Source organism: Suncus etruscus, chromosome 1, assembly GCF_024139225.1.
Source record: "Suncus etruscus isolate mSunEtr1 chromosome 1, mSunEtr1.pri.cur, whole genome shotgun sequence".
Taxonomy (NCBI): domain Eukaryota; kingdom Metazoa; phylum Chordata; class Mammalia; order Eulipotyphla; family Soricidae; genus Suncus; species Suncus etruscus.
This window is the reverse complement of record NC_064848.1, coordinates 114,392,191-114,412,560: the sequence shown is the minus strand read 5'-3', so window position 1 is coordinate 114,412,560 and position 20,370 is coordinate 114,392,191. Positions and strand designations below refer to the sequence as shown.

The following is a 20,370-nucleotide window of genomic DNA, read 5'->3' as shown; positions in this document are numbered from 1 at the left end:
TTGTCCAGCAAAGGCCAGAGAGATAGGATAGTAGGTAAGATGAACTTGCATATGGCTGGCCTAGATTAAATTCTCGGCACCACACAGAGTCCCTTAAGCACAGCCAGGAGTGCTTCCTGACCTCGAAGGCAGGAGTAAGCCCTCCTGAGCACTGCCAGGTGTGTCTCCGTTCCCCAACCCTCAAAAAAAAGGAAAGAAAAAAATGAAATCTCCTCACTTTGTATTTGTTCTCCAGACTCAGATGAAGAGGATTTTTGTCAAGCTCTAGTGAGGTCTTCTCCATTCAGAAGTCTCTTTTGAATCTGTGGAAAGGTTTTGGCCCTACTGTCAGCCGGGGGCAGTACCTGTCTTATAGGCAACTTCAGGGATAAGCTTCAATTTCCTTTGATGACTAGGACTTGATGATATAGGACTTGTGCACTATAGGAGGTTATACTGACTCTGGGGAACCCAGCCTGAGCTTCAGTGGGCTCTGAGTGTCCCTCCTGTCAGTGGCTTCAGAGCACCAGATGGATAGAACTTGAGAGGAGGAGGCAGCCTGAGGGAGCCTTGTGTAAGCAGAGTTCTTAGATCACTGAATGAGGACTGCTCTTAAAGCGACCCTTGGAAGGATTCTAGAACTTGGCATGTCTTGGTTTTCCTCAAAAAAAAAAAAAAAATGGGACTCATAATAGCTCTGTTGCTTCCATAGTTTGGATGTTAGGATCGAGTGAGAGAATTTGTCTATAAGTAGTAAAAAAAAAAAAAGTCAGTAACTGTGTGTAAAGCAGAATTCACATCAGATCACTATTTTGATGACATAATTGATATTGTTTTTATGCAGGAAGATATTGTTTCTATACACCAGGGTCAGGGGTGAGAGATCAAACTCTCTAAAAAAAAGAAGTTGAAATGGATCTTGAGACTGAAGTTAGACCAAGAAGGCATTGATTTGGAGTTCAGAAATGAACTCCAGAGAAAGAAAATCAAAATGCTCATGAGGAATAAACCACAAGGAGAATGCCAGTCATGGAAGAATCCTAACATGAATATCATAAATGATAAATGAACAATTTGGACTCGGGAGTCTAAGACGTAGCCCCCAAAACTCTCCCCTGAGACATTCTTTTCAGGAGACTGCAGGGATTAAATTAATCTCATCATTGAATTCAGAGCAATTTAACTCAATTCTGTTTTTTCTTTTGTTGTTGGAGCATACCCCAGTGGTTTGTCTAAGACATACTCCTAGCTCCGCTCAGGAATCATTTTTGATAGGGCTCTGGGGGTCATCTGGGGTCACTGCATACAAGATACTTGCCTTAACCCCTGCACTGAATCTCCTACTCACTTCTTTTTCTTCCTTTTCTGAAAGGGGGGTCCTCCCAAATAGTACTCAGGGAATCTGGGGCTGGGGCACTTCCCCTAGAATAGGTGGCTCAATATGAAGACCTGAGAATGCAAAACTTCTTGGCTTGGCAAAGCCAGGGACACCAGAACAACCCCAGCAGTGCTTGGAACTTCCAAGGCCATACCCAGCTTTCTTGGAGAACCAGGTGGAGCTAGGATTCAAACTCAACTGTGCATACTTTGATGCACCTCTAAGTTCTCAGCTAAGTTTCTTGATGCAGCTAAGTTTCTCAGCCCAGCACACTCCTTGAATCCTGCTATCAGCCAATATCCTTTCAGCCTGAGCCAAAGTTGATTGGGAAAGAATCTGAAGGAATAAGTCAGGGTTCAAATAAGAGAACTGAAAGGATTTCCAGAAGAGAGAGAGAGAGAGAGCTCTTCTTATGGATAAAATTATTTTTCCCTAGTGGCCAGAGTGATAGTGCAATGGATAGGGTGTTTGCCTTGCATGTGACTGCCCCAGATTTGGTCCCTGACATCCCATATGGTCCCTTGGGCACTGTTGGGAGTAATTTCTGAGTACAGTCAAAAGTAACCTCCAAGTATTGATGGGTGTGAGCCCCCCCAAACGAATCTTAATCCAATCCTGATCTCAAAGTACTACCCATCCAGCTTCTCCACCATCTTGGCATAGATTATCTATCTCTCCACTCAGCTTCCTCATTAATGAACACCTACTGCAATACTATATGCCAACTCCATAATATACCCTGGCGAAATAGATCAGACTCACCTATCACCTAAAGCACTTTTCCAGAATTTTAAAAAAGGCCTAGATTCAGGCTACACAGAGAGCACAGTTGGCTGCTGAGCCCCATCCTATACTTATTCTAGGCCTCCTAGTACGTGTTCTACCTCTATAACTGTGTGGCATAACTGTGTGCAATACAGTCACTGCTTATGGGAGCCTGCAGAAAGAGACACAGCAAACAGAGCTAGTTTTCCTAAGGCCAGATATTAGTACAAAAGAAACACACCTAAGCCAAGATGACATCTCAAGAAAGATTGGGAAAGAGCCAGGGATGTGACTCAGTGATGGAGCACTTGCTTTGCTTGTAAGAGGCTGTGGGTCCATGCCATTGTCCCAAGCCATTGCCTCTTTCCTGCGTACCCTTCCCATCATGAAGCACACATAGATTTTTGAAAAAGGTCACATCTGAGTTGAATTTGACAAGTAGGAACAAACTGCACAGAGAAGGTTGAATTAGAATGGTAAAAAGTTGTGTCATGTACATATATTATAATTAAAATGTTAAGAAAATTGGAAAGGAATTCAGACAAAGGGAATCCCATTTGTAGAATGACTGCTATAAGGAGAGATGGAAGATAAAAGTCAATAATGAAGTTCCGCCATGTGCATGTGCTGATCCAGAATTGTGATCTTGACCCTGAAAGCTGCATGGAACTGTCCAAGGCCACTGTAGTAAGATCACTCTGACCACAGTATGAAGGATGGAAAAAGGGGCTACTTCAGCAAGAAGTTACAGGAACTGGGAGGTCTTAAAAACAAGCCTGAACCAAATACCTGTGCCTGCTGCTGCTTGCAAATGGGGAAGAATGGTTTCAGACTGGTCCTGGTACCTCCTCAAAAGGGTACCCCAGAGCCAGAGACGTAGTGCAGGAGATAAGGTGCTTGTGTTGCACGTGGCTGATCCCAGTTCAATTCCTAGCATCCCATATAAGCCCCCTAACCCTACCAGGAGTGATCCCTGAGTGCAGAGCTGATACAAACTTCTAAACACTGCTTGATGTGGCCCCTAAACTCATCAAAAAGAAAAGGCAAATGTCAAGTGGGGAGAAAAGGAAGAGTTCAGCTGGGTGGGGTGGGAAATGGGTTTTGTCTTCCTTCATTTTGTTGGCTTTAGGGGGTCTCCCAAGCAATGCTCTGAGGACTCAGGAGTCACTTTTTGCCAGCCAGGTTTGCTGCTTGGGCCCAGCAGTGCAGGGAAAGGTGAGAGGCCCACCAAGGACACACATACTTAGTAGTGCTTGGGGATCACTCACTGCTAGGATCAAACTAGGGTCCTTACACAAGCAAGGCATGCACTCCATTCCTTTGACCTGCCTCCTAGATCCAGGACTTTGTAGCATCTAAGAAACACCTCCAGACAGAACCAGTGGATACAAACTGTTGGAACCCAGGGGTCAAGAGAGTGGGGTAAGGAACAGAGTATAATCATTATCAGAAGCTAAAACTATAGTACAGCCCTGGCTTTGAATGTGGCCAACCTAGGTTCAATCCCCTGCACCTCACAGGACCCCCCCAAGCCCCACAAGGAGTGACCCCTAAGTACAGTCAGGAGCAAGTGCTGAGACACACCTGGCAATTCTCAAGGCTTGCTTAGTCCTGGCTCTGCACTCAGGAATCACTCTTGGAGGTGCTCAGTGACCATATGAGATGCTTATGGAATCAATAACTTATATGCTCAGTGACTATATGGAATTGAATCTGGGTTGACCGTGTTAAAGGCCTTACCCACTGTACTTTCACTCCAATCTTTGGAGGTGCTAGCTTCTGAGGAGGAAGGAATGTGTGTCCTTTTTCAGGCTCTACCTCACATTAGCATCCTGCTGGGTGTGGTAGAAAGTACCTAAAGGGGCTGAGCTAAGTAGCATTGACCAAACTGTGAGCCTTGCATCTCAGAAGCTCTGTATTAACCCCTAAATAAAGACCACGACAGCAGGAGCTGCCTGACTGTCCAGTAGAGGCCCCCTTGCCAGGTAATTTAAATTCACAAGCACAGCAATCAGAACTCCTGTGTGCTCACCAAACTCCTGGCCTCTCACAAAAGGTTAAATGATTTATGAGTTTGTTGCCTTTCCCTGCCTGGAAGGTTAAATAAATAAATAATAAAATAACAGGCCAGTGAACTAGTACCCAGGTAAGGTGCTTGCCTTGCATGCTGTCGCTTCTGTCCCTTCCCAGTTTGATTTCTAGTACTGTATCTGGTCCCCGAGCACCTGCCAGGGGTTACTCTCAAGCACTGAGCCAGAAGTAACTCCTGAGCTACCCCACCCTGCATATAACTGAGATAGCACAAATTGTTGTAATACATGCAACACTTTGATCCTCAGCATGGCCAGGAGTTACCTTCTACCCAGAGCACCAAGTACTGAGCTAGAAATTGTCCTGCATACTGGGTATGGCCTCCAAACACCCCCCCCCAAAAGGTAAATAAAATAATTACATAGGCTGGGCTGGGACCTGAGTGATATAGTCCTGCAAGACCTCATCATTGCTCTCATGGACCCACCAAGGGAAGTGTGCTTACCCCCATTAAAAAAAAACAAAACACCTCTTGGAGCCAAAGCGATAGTACAGTAGATAAAGTACTGCCTTCATGTGGCCCACCCAAGTTCAATTGTTCCCAGAATCCTATATGGTACCCCAAGTCCCAGCAGGAGTGGTTCCTGAATGCAGTCTGGGAGCATCACCAGGTATGGCCCAAGAACAAAATAAACAAAACAAAAATAAACCACCTCCAGTATTAAAAGAAAGGGGGAGCAGAGAGAGAGAAAGAGCAACACTTTGACCACACTCATAGATTACCCCTTCCCTGGGGTCCTTTTCACCCTGACCCTCCCCCCCCCCAGTCTAAAACCAGAAAGGAAGGAGCCTTCCTGCGGCCTTTATAAGGAGTCTCAGAGGTTGCAGGGGACGTGGGGTGGGGGGGGAGGTTCCCCAAGGTGAATCAGTTCCCTGGTGGATGTCAAGCAGGAATTGTGACTCACTTTTTGTGGGGGTGATGGGGGGCCATATCCAGCAGTGCTCAGAGGTCACTCCTGGCAATGTACTCAGGAATAACACCTGGCAGTGCTTGAGGGACCATATGGGATGATGGAGCTGGAACCTGGTCGACCACGTGCATGGCAAGCCCCTTACCCTCTTCACTATGGGTCCCCCCCATGGCTCGCTTTTTTTGAACTAGGGAAAGCTTGGCAGCATTTAGTTCCAGCTGGGCCCTGGCCCCGCCCTGGAAGGCACTGCCTCAGTCCCGAGGACTTGCCCACCTGCTGTTGCTGGGTCAACGGGGGCTCTGCGCTGTGAGTGGGGTGCCGAGTGTGCACCCAGAGGACGGTTCCTCCCCTACATGGCTTGTTGCCTTCTCTCTGGGCCTTATCAGCCCACACGTGTGTGTGGAATGCTAAATATGCTCTGCAATGAAAAATGCAGGAGATGAGTCTACTGCTCCGGGAGGAAAATGAGCCAGAGCAGGAAGGAAAAAATGTCCAAGAGAGAATGAGGGGAGGGGAGAGGGGAAAGAGAGCAAGCCACCAGGCCTGCCATGGTGCAGTGGGGGGAGAGAACTCAGTCCCAGACCTGGCACTTGTGGCCAGGGTACAGGGGGAGATGCAGCCCTGGGAATGGAGTTACAGAGAGTTACCTGAGCAGTACCCTCCCCTTCCAGGGTACAATGGAAGGCATCACTGCAGCACTGTTTAGTGGCACTGACTCCCCAAGACCTCGCAACAATCGTCTCCAGCCTTCCATGCAAACTGGGTAATATTCAGCATAGTTGCAATCTGGCAGTGCTGACCAAGCTGAATTCTTTTAGATGGTTTATATTTTGTGTTGTGGCCACACCCAGTGATTCTTGGCAGATAATCAGAAGTCCTGGGTCACTGCTAGGAGTGCTCAGGGAGACTTGAGATACAGGAGAGATGGAACCTGGGTGTCCGTGTGCAAACTGAGCCACTCCAGCCTGATATGCTGCAGAAATCTTGACCAGGCCCTGTAGCACCTAGGCTCCTGACCCTTCCTCAGCTGCTCTCTGCCTCCCTCCCACCCTCTGCCCCCTGCTGGCTAGTCCTGCTCAGAATCTATCCCTGGCGATCTACTGACAGAGAAGTTTAACTTTTCTGGAGAGAGACAATGTGATTTCACTCCTCCCATCTATGCCACTCAGGTATCCTGAGTTATTTCCTCCTTCCCAGTCATGCCTCCATGTGTTGGCATATATTGCCCCCCAGGCGGGGGGCCATCTCTTTGCCTACCCCTAATGTTCTTCAAGTTTCTGCGGGAGTGCCACCTAATGTTCTTCCAAGTTTCTGCGGGAGTGCCACATCCTCCTTGAAGGTTTCCTGGACTTTTTTTTTAGGGGGGTGGCCACACAGAAATCGTTTCTGACTCAGGACCATATGGGATGCAGGGAATTGAACCTGGGCCCATCGTGAGTCGGCCACATGCAAGGCAAACTCCCTACCACTGTGCTCTCTCCAGTCCATTCTGGACTTTTGGGGTAGAAAGCGAGAAAGGGTGTCTCAGTGAAACTTGTTCATAGTTCAATACTAAGGCCCAAGGACACAGTGCTGCTCAGGCCCTGCAGTTCCAGGGACCATCTGTACTATACCAGTTGTGATTGGGAGCTAAACCCTATGATGCTCAAAAGAATGTGGTGCTAGGGACCAACCCAGAGTCAAGTGCATGCCTTGCTTATCTTCTAACCCATGCACTATGTCCTTGGTCCTCTTCCTGGACCCTTCAGTGGATTGGTTTTAAGACAACATCAGGGTGTCATTCCTGACTATGCACAGGTATCAAGTGGTTCTGGCATCAAATTCAGTCATCCTGCATGCTTTGAATGTACTCCAGTCTGTCATGCTGCCTCTCGGGCCCAGTTCCTGGACTTTTGTATAGATTTAGATGCCTCTTCATCTAGTTCCTGTGTACAGCTGGGATTTCACTAGAAGAGTTATATCATCATGCCTGAGGTATAGTGCAGTGGCATAGATGGTCTGGCTTGAAGTTTTGCAAACATATGGTCATAAGTGCAAATGTCTGGTGCCCCCACATGTGCAAGCCTGGTAGCAATGCTATGTGAGCCTGGCTGTCCTGCTCTCTGTCAGCCCCAGCACCCCCACCCCACACACACATGCAAAGTTATTCAAATAGAGAGAATTTTCTCAAAGGGCTGGAGTACATGCTTTATGTGCTAAAAGCTTGGATTTGATCCTTGATACCACTTGGTGTCAAGGATACCACCACCAGGAGTGACCCCAAGCACTGAGTTGGGAGTAGCCTTCAAGCATTCCTTTTTTTTTTTTTTTTTCATTTATTTTGTGCCCTCAAAATTTATATTTTTAGGGGCCAGAAAGGTGGCGCTAGAGGTAAGGTGTCTGCCTTGCAAGCGCTAGTATAGGATGGACTGCGGTTCGATCCCCCGGCGCCCCATATGGTCCCCCCAAGCCAGGAGCGACTTCTGAGCGCATAGCCAGAAGTAACCCCTGAGCATCAAACGGGTGTGGCCCAAAAACAAAAACAAAAAAATTTACATTTTTAGGGGTCAGAGTGATAGCACAGTGGTAGTTGCCTCGCATGCAGTCAACACAGGATGGACCTGGATTCAATTCCCAGCATCCCATAATGTCCTCCAAGCCTGCCAGGAGTGATTTCTGAGCATAGAACCAGGAGTCACCCCTGAGCAACACTGGATATAACTCCAAAGATTACATTTTTAAAAAGCTATTATTATGTGTCATGTGTGTTTGTACTACCTAGGTCAGACTTGACTTAGCGTGGAATGCAACATTCCCAAGGAGCTTCATAAAAACATGTATGAGGGGGCCCGGAGAGATAGCACAGCGGCGTTTGCCTTGCAAGCAGCTGATTCAGGACCAAAGGTGGTTGATTCGAATCCTGGTGTCCCATATGGTCCCCCGTGCCTGCCAGGAGCTATTTCTGAGCAGACAGCCAGGAGTAACCCCTGAGCACCGCCGGGTGTGGCCTAAAAACAAACCAAAAAAAAAAAAAAAAAAACCCATGTATGAGGACTTAAAATATAACTGAGAAAGACTTGCAATTCACATGGGTCTCAATAAAAATTATTTTTAAAAAATTATGAGGAAATGAATTAATCAGTCTGTGAAATGGAATTGCTTTTTCCCCCTCCTGACTTTCGCCTTTCTGGTGTTAAAGAAAAAAATAAGTATGTTTTTTTTATTAATACCTTCTTTTTATGTTTAGGGAATGAACCAGAATCTCATTCATGAAAGGCAAGTGCTTCTCCACTGAGCTGTCTCTCCAGCTCACCTTTTGATTTTTATTTTGAAGGGGGTAATGGTGTGCCCAGGGTCCACCCCTGGCAATTCTCAGCAAACCTAGCTGGTAGTTCAATGCAAGGGCCCAAGAACACAGAGTTGTTCAGGTCCTGTAGTGCCTGGAACCATCAGGGCCAGCACTGCAGTGCTCAGGGGCCTCCAGGCTACACCCTGCAATGCTCAGGGAACCATATAGTACTGGGGATCAAACTAGAATTGGCCATAGAAAAGCATACCTCTTACTCTGCACTATCACCCTGGCCCCATCTCTAAATTTTTGAGGAAAGATCATATTTCCTGTCCCATCATAGAATTTTTTTTTTGGTTTTGGCTTACACTCAGCAGCACTCAGGGCTTACTCCTGGCTCTGCCCTCAGAAGTCACTCCTGGCAGGCTCAACAGACCACATGGGATGCCAGGATTCGAACCGGGATTCGTCCTGTGTTGGCCATTTGTAAGGCAACCACCCTTGCTCCAGCCCCCATAGAATTATTTTTTAACCATTACAACCATTAAAAGTATTAGAAAAGGAAACCTTGGTCCTGGATGATATAAAGGAAAAAACCTCTAAGCGCTGGAGAGAGGAAAGTATTTTCAGGGTCACAGAGAGTATAGGAGTTAAGACACTTGCCTTGCAATCCTGCTGACCCTGGTTTAAATCTCAGTACAGCAAGTGGCCCCTAGGGTCCTGCCAGCGGTCACTCCTTAGCATAGAGCCAGGAATAGCTCCTGAGCACTGCTGGCTGTGGCTCAAGCCACATCCCCCTAAAAGAAAAAGGACTTTTCTCAGAAAGAGAAGGCCAGTACAGAAATCCTCATACCAAACAAACCCTGCATGGCTTTTGCCCCTGCTCTCAGGAACATGCTTGACTTCATAAGGAAAACTTGAATCTAAAGCTTGTGGCTCTTCCCAGAAATCCCTCGTGGATTTCCTCTTACAAATTCAGTGCTCTACTTTAGGAAGTGGGGAGTCTTTTGAGGCACAGGAAAGAAGTGAGGCTGATGAGGGAGAAAGTAGGTGGACAACAAGACACAGAGAAGACAATTGCAGGGGCAAGTGGCAGAAGGGATAGAAAGAGCAGGTGGATGAGAGGGTGGGAGGCAGTAGGGTAAGAACATTCAAGCATCATGTCCCTTCCAGGAAGGCATTTGGAATTTCACTCTCGGTGGGCTGCATGCTCTCTGGGTTTTCAAATGATCAAGGTAAGGACAATGGACAGCTCCTTGGCTGTAAGTGCACAGGCCTTGTCAAGTCAAAACAGTACTGAGAAATAGGGAACTGGAGTCTAGGAAGAGAAGATCCCCAGATTTTATAAAAGAGGCTAAAATAGCAGGAAAATGGGGAAGGGGTGTGTGTAATGGTATGCCAAAGAGAAGATGTAGGTGCCATGAGGTTTCTGAACCATGGTCTTTCTCTATTTGCAATGAACACTGTCATGTTCAGACATTATTGGATTCTCATTCATTCATAGCTTTCATAGCTCTCCAGCCATAGGTCTGCTCAGGGGTTGAAAGGAGGAAGCAAAGGCCCAAATAGATTATTTGAGCCCAAGTTCATGTCTACAGCTGAACAGGAGCAGAGCTGGGGTGCAGTCTTTGTATTTCTCTCTGGTAGAGTTGTGATAGAGCCTGTCCTCACCCCCCTGAGTCAGGCATGTGTTCCAGCCTGAGGTCGTCATCCATCAGTGGGGGTGTGGTTAATACCCCTTATTTTGTGTGTGTGAACACACATGCATTTTCAGTGAATGTGTGTGCACATGTGTGAGTGTGCATGTCTGACTGTGAGTTTATGTGCATGCATGCACGTGTGTGACTCTGCATGCCTCTGTGTGTGCACATCCTGCTGCCCAGTGCATGAACAGATGCTCTGTGTATCAAGGTAGAGAGGAGTAAAGAATTGTGGTTTGGGGAAGGTGTATTGACAAGCCCCCTGCCTTTGCTTTAATCATCATTCTGACTTTGCCCTGAACAGTCTTATCTGAGGAAGAGATGCTTCTGGCAGTTAGAGAGAAAGTTAAACTTACCTTTTGAAAGGAGCCAGGGGGCCTCCCAAGCAGTGCTCAGGGGCCACTCTCAGCCATATTCAGCTAACTGAGATAAATTAATCAATGTAGGACTGGCGAAGTAGGTGCTGAGGTCACCAGGGCTGTACCCAACAGTGCGCAGAGAACTGACCATGTGGTGTGGGGGGTCAAAGCTGGGTCTTTGTACTTGCCAGACATACTCCCTTTATCCCTAACAACTTACTTTCCCTGACCCCTCAGTTTCAATGACATGTGACCTAACTTTGAGATTAGGAGTTCATTCAGCACTGAACCCTTCCTAAGAGGCAATCTAGTTCAGACCTCTATAGATTCTTGGAAATGGTGACTTCCAAGCCAAATATCATATAAAGAAATGTCCTCGATTATGTTGTTTTGTCCTGTTCAGAGGATCTCTCTTTCCTTATCTATCTCATATAATGAACTGGTACTGAATGAAACATTATTTGAGGGTCTGCTGTAGAAGCTGCAAGTGTAAAGCACGTCTTGCTTGCACGAGATGGGTTTAATCCCTGGCTCCTTAAAAAAAAAATTGAAGATCAAAATTAGAAAATTAGTTTCTATTAGACATTTTTTATGTCTGTAGAAATGAAACCTGGCCATTTAGTGAAATTAGTGTAGCAGAAACATCATGGAAAAAGCAGCCAGCTCTGAGTGAGAAGAGCACTTCACAGCGATTGGAGGGACATGCCCAGCACCAGGCCAAGCGCTGGCTGAGCATTCAGCCAGAAGAGAGAATTCTAAAGAGAGCGGTGCTGCATTGGAGCAAAGAGCAGGTCCACAGGTCCTCAGCCGGCCAGGTGGTAATTTTGGACCTGGTGTTCCAGACAGATTAGGGTCTCTCCCAGCACGTAGACTTGTGAGTAAACTGGATGTCTGGGGAAAACCAGGGTCTCAAAACTGGGTGGTGCTATTATGAAGAGAAAATTTTAGTGATTATTTATTTGGCCACTTGAAAGGGAAACCTTGAGGGCCAGAGAAATTGTACAGTGGGTAGGGCTCAGTGACCTAGATTTAATCCTCCAAGCACTGCCAAGAATAGTTTCTGAGCACAGAGCCAGAAGTAAATTCTGAACACCACTAGGTGTGGCCCAAATACCACATACACACACCCTCGATTAAAAAAAGAAAGAAAAAAAGAAAGAAAGAAAGGGAATCCTTGAGAGAGGGAAGATGCTACTCTGGGAGGATTCTTGTGTAGGAAGCAAGGGAGCATGGGGTATCATTTCAGTTCCAGCCAGAACCTGTGGTCCTCCACCAGGGTGGAGCAATTGCAATTGCCTGAAGCTCTCTGAGGTGGGTGCATGCTATGCAATGACCTCATCCCCAGAGAACTCAGAAAGCAAAGGCCAGAGCATAATGTCTGCTCCCAGTCTTCCCTGGAGGGGTAACAGAGCTTGTTCTAGGAGGCCCCTCTTCCTAACCCTTCAGTCTAGGGAGGGGGCAGGGGTTGTCTTGCAAGGCCCCTCTGGTCCAGCTGCTCGAAGCTCTGTAGTGGGAGTCCATGACCTCTGGTGGCTGCAACTGGGAGTGCGCTCTCTCCTCCACGGAGCCCGCTCCTCAGGGGCTTCCCACCTATGATTCCACCTGCTTCCTAAGCTCTACCTTCTCATATGTTGTCTCCAAAGGCCCTCCTCAGCTCTGTCCACACCTGTACCACTATAGGCAAGCTGGTGCCCAGAATACCCTTGCCCTGCCCATCCAGGACTCAGGGATTCCCTCTTCCTTTTCCTCTTTGGAGAGCTTGCTGGTTCTTCTCACTGTGTGGGTGCCTTGTCATGCCCAGGCATGAGTTGAGTGGCCCTCATGCCCATACCCCCTGCCTTGGGAAGCCCTAACTTGCAAAAGAAACTGAGAAACTCAGAGAACATGGATCAGGGCAGGGTTCCCTACTTTCAAGATGTCTGGAGCAGCCTGGAGAGGGTATTGCAGAGGAATGGAAAGACTATTCCTTTGCTTCCTTTGGGCTTACAGGAGGTAGATGCTAATCTAGGGAGAAGCAGCACTTGAGACTTTTCTCTACAATGTGCTGCCTAGCTGGGCACTGACCTCCTGGCCTCTCTTGGGCAGTACCTGGAACACAAGAGGTTCAAGAAGCAGGTAGAAAACACCTCAAAGAACTGTGGCACTTACTTGCCTTGAGTGTAGGACACCCTGAGGTTGACCTCTGGCACCCCAGGGCATGGGTGTTGCCCTAAAGAGCTCCATATTGCTGGGGTGGGAAGGATTTGGCTTGACAGATATCATCCCTGTCCATTACCCTAAGTTATCTACATACCCCCCATTCTGAAAAGTTGCCAAAACAATGACAGGGCATAAACCCTCAATTTGGCCCTTCTTACCTGACCACATCTACTTAGCTTGCTTCTCATCACTTTGGGGGTAGGGAACATAGCTAGAGATGCTCAAGGGTTCCTCCTTGCTCTGTACTCAAGAATTAGTCCTCACAGTGTTTAGGGGACCATATAGGGTGCCAGGGATCAAACCCAGGTTGACCATGTGCAAGGCAAACTCCCTATCCTCTGTGCTATCACTCAGTCCCCAACTTCTCACCACTTTCACAATTCCTCAAAGTCACATCATGTTCACATGCCAAGCTCCCTTTCTAAACTGGCCTGAGAGAAATTCTCACTTTGTTCTCAGCCCCTATCTGCCTCTTCTTCCAGCTGAGGGAGCAGCTCTTGACTGATAAAATCACTAATAAGTATGACTTCACCTTCCCAGCCAGCGAGGACTGCCCAGATTCTGCTGGTAAGACACTCTGTGTCTGGCAAGACACTCTGTGTCACACACTTCTTTTTTTCCCCCCATTTTTTGCCACTGTGTTAGGGCCACGTTATTACCACTATAGCTGTGTGATATGACCACATTTTTTTCATGTTACTGAGTGTGTTATGTGAAATGGAATCCAAAATGTTTCAAGACTGAAAAAGATTCCACTCCACACTGCCACTGGCCATGGAATAATGTTGAATTAATGCTGCAGGTTTTCTTATTTAACCTGAGCTGGGATGATTACCTTATTTTCTGTTTGCTTGAGGTGTTTACAAAGGTTTTATCAAAGTTTCCTCAATATTTTTCTAGATTAAAAAAATAAATACCTAAATCAGAGAGATAGAGCTCAGTAGGCCAGAGCTGCTGATTTGCCTGCCAGGAGCCTGAGTTTGAGTCCCTACAGCATATGGTTCTCCAAGCACAACTGAGAATAAACTCCAAGCACAAAGCTAGAAGTAGCCCCCAAGCATTGCCACATGGATCCCCAAAACAAAAGTGGAAATAAAAATTAAAAATGTTTATTTATGCATTCATTAAGATTTATGTCACTGTGTCTGTTGTAACTTGATAGGACTTTGCAGTCCTGTTATGCAGCGCTGCTTTCTGCAACCTTTTCATACCTACAGGCCAGTCCCTGTATTGTACATAGGGCCACAGACAGGTACCTTTAACAAGGCAATAGACCAGTGGTTTCCACCTTTCTATAACAATAGATGTCTGTGAACCAGTATTTGAGGATCAATTATTTAGATTAATTTTTTATTATTGTCTGACTTCTAGACATCAAGAATGTCCCAAGTGGGGCTGTAGAGATAGGACAGCAGTAGGGCATTTGCCTTGCACAAGGCCGACCCAGGATACCAGGATAGACCTGGATTGGATTCCCAGTATCCCATATGGTCCCCCGAATCTGTCAGGAGCAATTTCTGAGTGCAGAGCCTGAGGGCCGCTGGGTGTGCCCAAAAACTCAACACCCCCCCCAAAAAAAGAGAATGTCCCAAGTATTTCTTCAACTTAAAAACCCATAAATTTAAGAAACAAACAACACCATAATTTGTAGGGCCAGAATGATAGTACAGTGAATAGGTTACTTGCCGTGCATGCAGCTGACCTGGGTTTGAGCCCCAGCATCCCATATGGGATGTGCCCCAAAAAACAACAAACAGAAATACAACCATCATACATTGGGATCTGGAGAGATAGAACAGTAGGTATGGTACTTGTATTGCATGCAGGTTTATCCCCAACAACTCCTATGGGTAACCTGAGCTCAAGAAATAATCCCTTGAACACCAAGGCACGAATAAACTCTGAACACAGCCAGGTATAGCCCCCAAACAAAAACATAAATTTAAAGACCAAGGACATAGCTCAGTGAGCAGTAGTGCACTTAACCAGTCATGAGTGAGGCCCAGGGTTCAATCCCTGACACCTGTTGGATGGGGTGAGCCATGTAGTAAGGATCAAACCCAGCAATTCTGCACTCAGAGAACTCAGTAGGCTGAATACACTACCCACACTTTGTAACCACAGTTTTCTTTTATTTTAAATTTGATATGATAATTGCCCTGATAATGTCTCCCAGATCTATCCAGGAGAAAAAGGTTGAGTTGCTTTTTTGAGGACCTTTCAGTTCCTTTGATTTGGGGTGATTGATGCATTCAGTGCTAGAAGTCAGGATTGGGGAGAAGGCTCTTTCTCAGATCCATCAGTGAGCCAGAGATGCTCTTATTTCCTGCAAGCCAGGGTTGGGGACACCTCAGTGGTCAGAGTGCTCCTCACTCACATGTCTGGGAACCTAGTTCCAATTCCAGGTCCAACACCACTAAACAGAAGCATGGAACCACCCATTCCAGTTGGTTAGTGATTAATTAAAATGTCCCCCTCTCTGGGCCCCAAGCATGGCTCCAGAGGCCCCAAAATTAAGTTAAAATTAAGCAAAGAGGGTCCGGAGAGATAGCATGGAGATAATGCATTTGCCTTGCATGCAGGCTCCGTCAGCTCTGTCTGTTTCTACCCAGCACTGGTCAGTGGAGCAGGCCTCAGGATTTTCTGAACCACTCACTTAAGGTGGATCTGTGGCTGATGAAAGAATAAGCTGTGTTCGCCAGGAAAGCATAGCTGACACGAGAGCACTTGTAGTCTCTACATGCTGTCTTTTACTGGCCCCCTAAGCTTCTCCACCGCTGTTCTTTTGCAGACATCCCTGAACAGGGAGGGAAAGTGACTTGATGCCAAGGAAACCATTTTCCTTAAAGCCAGAGAGTCTTGGTGGGCCCAGAGAAATAAATGAGGCAGGCCCAGGCCTGGGGACAGATGTCGGCAATGGAATCTTTTCCCTGGAGCCAGAGGTAGGGAGAAGGTAGAGCATGGAGATGAGGACTCCCGGTAGATTACACACAGCAGGGGAACAAACGCAGCGCTGGGCTTCCTGGGCAAGTTCATTTCAAGCAAGAAAACAGACATTATGAAAGCAGCAGGAGTGGGTGTGTGCCTGGGTCTTCCTTTCAGACACAGCTCCCCAAAGAAAGGGCAGTAGAGTTTATACATGCAACTAATTGTGAGATGTGGGGTAATGTGCTGGGGGTGGGGGTACTGTGTACTGCTGGGACCAAACTCGGAGCTTCATATATACTCCTCCATTTGAGTTGTGTCCCAGCCCCTAATATATAGATGACGGAACAGCCCTAGTAGTGCTGGGGATCAACCTGCATGTCCCAGGCATGTTTTCCAACCCTTCCAGCCAACTCCTCAGCCTGTATCTTTTGTCATGCCTCCCTGCTCCATCTCTTTCTCTTGATTGCTGTTGGAGTAACCAGAGGCTGCACACATGCCTGACTCTGGTGCCTATCCTTTTCAGCTGTGGCACTAACCAGGGGTCACTCAGTAGGTTGCGCTGCTCTCCAGGCTCACACTCTGAATTGAGCACACAAGTTCACACATGTGCTGACCAGAGATTGTAATGCTTCCTGCCCATGACACTCATATCTTTTTAGTTGTGTTGCTTACTGGGAAAGGGATTGTCCTTTTTTTTTTTTTTTTTTTTTTTTTTTTGGTGTTTTGTTTTGGGGCTCTACTTCAAAGTACTCAGTGCTTACTCCTGACTTTTGTTAAGAGATCACTCCTGGAGGGAGCTCAGGGGGATATATGGGGTGCTATGGAGCAAACTGGGGTCAGCTGAGTGCAAGGCAAATGCCTTAATCTGTGTACTAACTCTCCTACCCACTACATACTCTCTTTCTTGTATTTCTTGTATTGTGTTCATACACACTTGGCTACAATGCTTGTTTGATTGGTTGGTTTTTGTTTTGGGGTCATACCCAGTTACTCTCAGGGGTTACTCCTGGCTCTGCATCCAGAAATCACTCCTGGCAGACTCGGGGGACCATATGGGATGCCGGGAGTTGAACTGGGGTTCATCCTGGGTTGGCCACATACAAGGCAAATGCCTTACTGCTGTGCTATCCCTCTGGCCCATTGGCTACAGTGCTGATGCATGTTGTTTGTGTTATCAGGGATCACAGCAGATCTGCTCCAACAGCAGTTAACTAAGACTGTGCAAAAGTATATGTGCCCCCCCCATGAATTTGAACACATGACTAACTATACACCTTCAAAACTGATGCTCTTTGGGGCTGGAGCAGTGGCATAGTAGGACATTTGCCTTGCAAGCGGCTGACCTAGAATGGGCCACAGTTCGATCCCCGGCATCCCATATGGTCCCCTAAACCAGGAGTGATTTCTGAGCACATAGCCAGGAGTAACCCCTGGACATCACCGGTGTGGCCCAAAAACCAATCCCCCCACAAAAAAGAAAACTGAATCTCTAGACTCCCTGTTATTTATTTATTTATTTTTAAAGTCAGATATACAATGTATATTTTTTGTTTGTTTGTTTTTGGGGTTTTTTTTGGGGGGGGTCAGACCCAGCGGCACTCAGATGCCACTCCTGGCTCTACACTCAGAAATCGCTCCTGGCAGGCTTGGGGAACTATATGGGATGCCGAGATTCAAACCACCATCCTTCTGCATGCAAGGCAAATGCCTTACCTTCATGCTATCTCTTCGGCACCTACAATATGTATTTTAAGTTGTCTGCATCTTGCAATTTGTGAACCTAGGCTAGGTTTGTTTGGTTTGGGATACACCCTGCAGTGCTCAGGAGCTCTTAGGAATTGCTTAGGAATTACTCCCAGTTGTCCCAGGTATCAAACCCTGAGTTTGATATTCCACATGGAAAGTGCATGCCAGCCCTGTGAACTATCTTTTCAGCCCCTTTTTGGCTTATTTGTTTTTTAGTTTTGGTTTTGATTTTTTAGATTGTTGGGCCACACCCATTGATGTTCAGTGTTACTCCTGGCTCTACACTCAGAAATCTCTCTGGACAGGACCAGAGTGATAGCGCAGTGGTGGAGCATTTGCCTTGCATGCGGCTGACCTGGGATGAACCTGGGTTCTATCCCTGCCATCCCATATGGTCCCCCAAGCCAGGAGCGATTTCTGAGTGCATAGCCAGAAGTAATCCCTGAGCATCACTGGGTGTGGCCCTAAAAATGTTACTCTGGGCAGGCTCGGGGGACCATATGGGATGCTGGGGATCGACCCCAGTCCGATCCAGGTCAGCTGTGTACAAGACAAATGCCCTGCCACTGTGCTATTGATCTGGTGCTGGGCTTGTTTGTTTTTGAGCTACACCTGACAGTGCTCAGGGCTTACTCCTAACTTTGAGTTCAGGGATATCTCCTGATCGGGCTTGGGAGACCTTATAAAAGTGCTAGGATTGAATCCAGGTCAGCCACATGCCAGACAAGCACCCTACTGCCCACTGTACTGTGTCTCTCCAGTCTCTTCCCAGCCTCTTTTAATTTGTACATTTAAAAACTATTGGGGAGGACTGGAGAGATAAGAGGTAAGGCAATTTGCTTTGCGTGCAGAAGGACGGTGGTTCAAGTCCCGGCATCCCAAATGGTCCCCTGAGCAATTTCTGAGCCTAGAGCCAGTAGTAACCCCTGAGCACTGCAGGTGTGACCCAAAAACAAAAATAAAATAAAAATAAAAACTATTGAGGGGGGCTGAGCATAGAGCCAGAAATAACCTCTGAGCATAACCAGGTGTGATCCCCCCAAAAAAAACTTTTGGGAGGCCAAAGAAATAATAAAGGGGTTCAGGAATTGGCTTTGCATGTGGCCACCTCAGGTCTATGCTAGGAGTCCCCTTGGACACTGCCTGGTATCCCAGGACCACTAGTACTGAGGAGCCTGAGCAGCACCATATCCTCAGACTCTCACAATGAGCCCCTCACATTGAACCTCTCATAGTGAGCAGAGGAGCAGCCCCCAGGACAGCTCCTGCACCTCCTGAGTCCCTCAGGAATCATTCCCTGACCAAAAAATAAAATGTTTTACATGGGGAAGTAAGCAAAACAAATTTACCACTTTGTTTTCTTTATTGTATGCTTCCGTATCTTTAAGTATTCATATTTTTGTGCAACCTTTGGAACTTTTCACCTTTCAAAATTATGATTCTGTGCCATGAAACATTTCTCCATTCTCCCCAGTCCCAAACTCTTGAGATGCACCACTCTCTTTTCAGATTGTGGGAAGCCATATGTTCTGCCTTTTTCTGACAGACTGTTTCACATAGCATGATGTCCTCAAGGTCAGAATTTCCTTCTCCTGTTTTTTTGTTTTGTTTTGTTTGTTTTGTTGGGAGGGGGATAGGGTTTCCCAAGCAGTGTACAGAGGATGGAGGGCCACTTTTTTTTTTTGGTTTTTGGGTCACATCTGGCAGTACTCAGGGGTTCCTCCTAGCTCTACACTCAGAAATCGCTCCTGGCAGGCTTGGGGAACCATATGGGATGTTGGGATTTGAACTACCGACCTTCTGCATGCAAGGCAAACACCTTACCTCCATACTATCTCTCCAGCCCCATGGAGGGCCACTCCTAATGATCCTCATCAGTCTGACCCACCAGTTCACTTGGATCAGTGCTAGGGTTTAGCAGTGCTGGGCAGCCCCAAGAGCTTTGGAGTTCATGTAATACCACGGATTGAAGTAGGGTCCTGTTGTATATGAAAATATTTCCGTAAGATTATTCTTTGCCTGTTTTCCCACCTTGACCTTCCAGGTGGGGGCGCTGTTGAGAGCCGAATAAATAGTTTGGGAGCGAGGTTTTTAGGGGTCTTTTGCCAGAATCGGCTGGCTGGCTCAAGGTGTGTTTTGGAGCTAGCAGGAGGCTGACAAAGGACTCTCTTCTCCCAACCTTTTTAACCCTTAACCTTCCTGGCTGTGTGGATTATTTGCGCAGATAAATATTACCAAGATCTCCCCCCAAAAGGGGACAAGAGGATGAGAATCAATTTCTCATTCTGGAAGCTCTTTGCAGATACTCAAACAATCAACAAAGGTGTAAACGGGACCCAACAAATGGGGCAACAGGGTCTCTGCACAAAAAGGCATTTCCCCAGTACTTTCCTTTGACTTTCTCTATTTGTTTTTTTGTGGAAGATAATAGCAGCAAGTGTTCAAGAACCACTACCTGCATAGTTCAGGGAGTGGAGCCTGGGCTTGAACATGGGCCTCCTGCAGACAAAGCAATACATGCAGCCCTCAGAGCCATTTCCCCACCCCACTTCCTTCCTTTTTAAAGGCTGGCGACTATATGTATAGTATGTGCATATATTAAATGCATATACTACATCCGTCCATTCATCTGTCACTTGGACACTGGATTGTCTCTGCTTTTGTGAATGATGCAATTTTGAACAGAGTTATATTAATCTTTTTAAGATCCTGATTTTTTATCATATATGCTTTTTTGGTTTATTTTTGGGTTTTGTCAATACCCAGCTGTGCTCATGGCTTGCTCTTGACTCTGTGCCAGAGATCAGCCCCAGAAAACCATATGGGGTATTGGGAATCAAACCCGGGGTGCCCATGGACAAGGCAAGCATGTTACCTGCTATACTATATCTCAAGCTCCATTTTATGATTTTTTTTTTAATTGAGTGAAAAAAGGTGCTTAAAATTTCCTTGGTTCTTTGGTTTAGCATATCTTACTGATTTTATTTGGATAAATCAGGGATGCAATGATAATTTCAACAGGTACTTCTCAGTTTATTGATGTTTT

At 46.6% G+C, this 20,370-nt stretch overlaps 1 protein-coding gene across 2 annotated transcripts in view; it reads left to right on the top strand.

Annotated features, from left to right (window-relative positions):
* ATXN7L1 (ataxin 7 like 1) overlaps positions 1 to 20,370 on the top strand; it is a 280,604-nt gene that overhangs the window by 224,046 nt on the left and 36,188 nt on the right. The window lies entirely within an intron of this gene.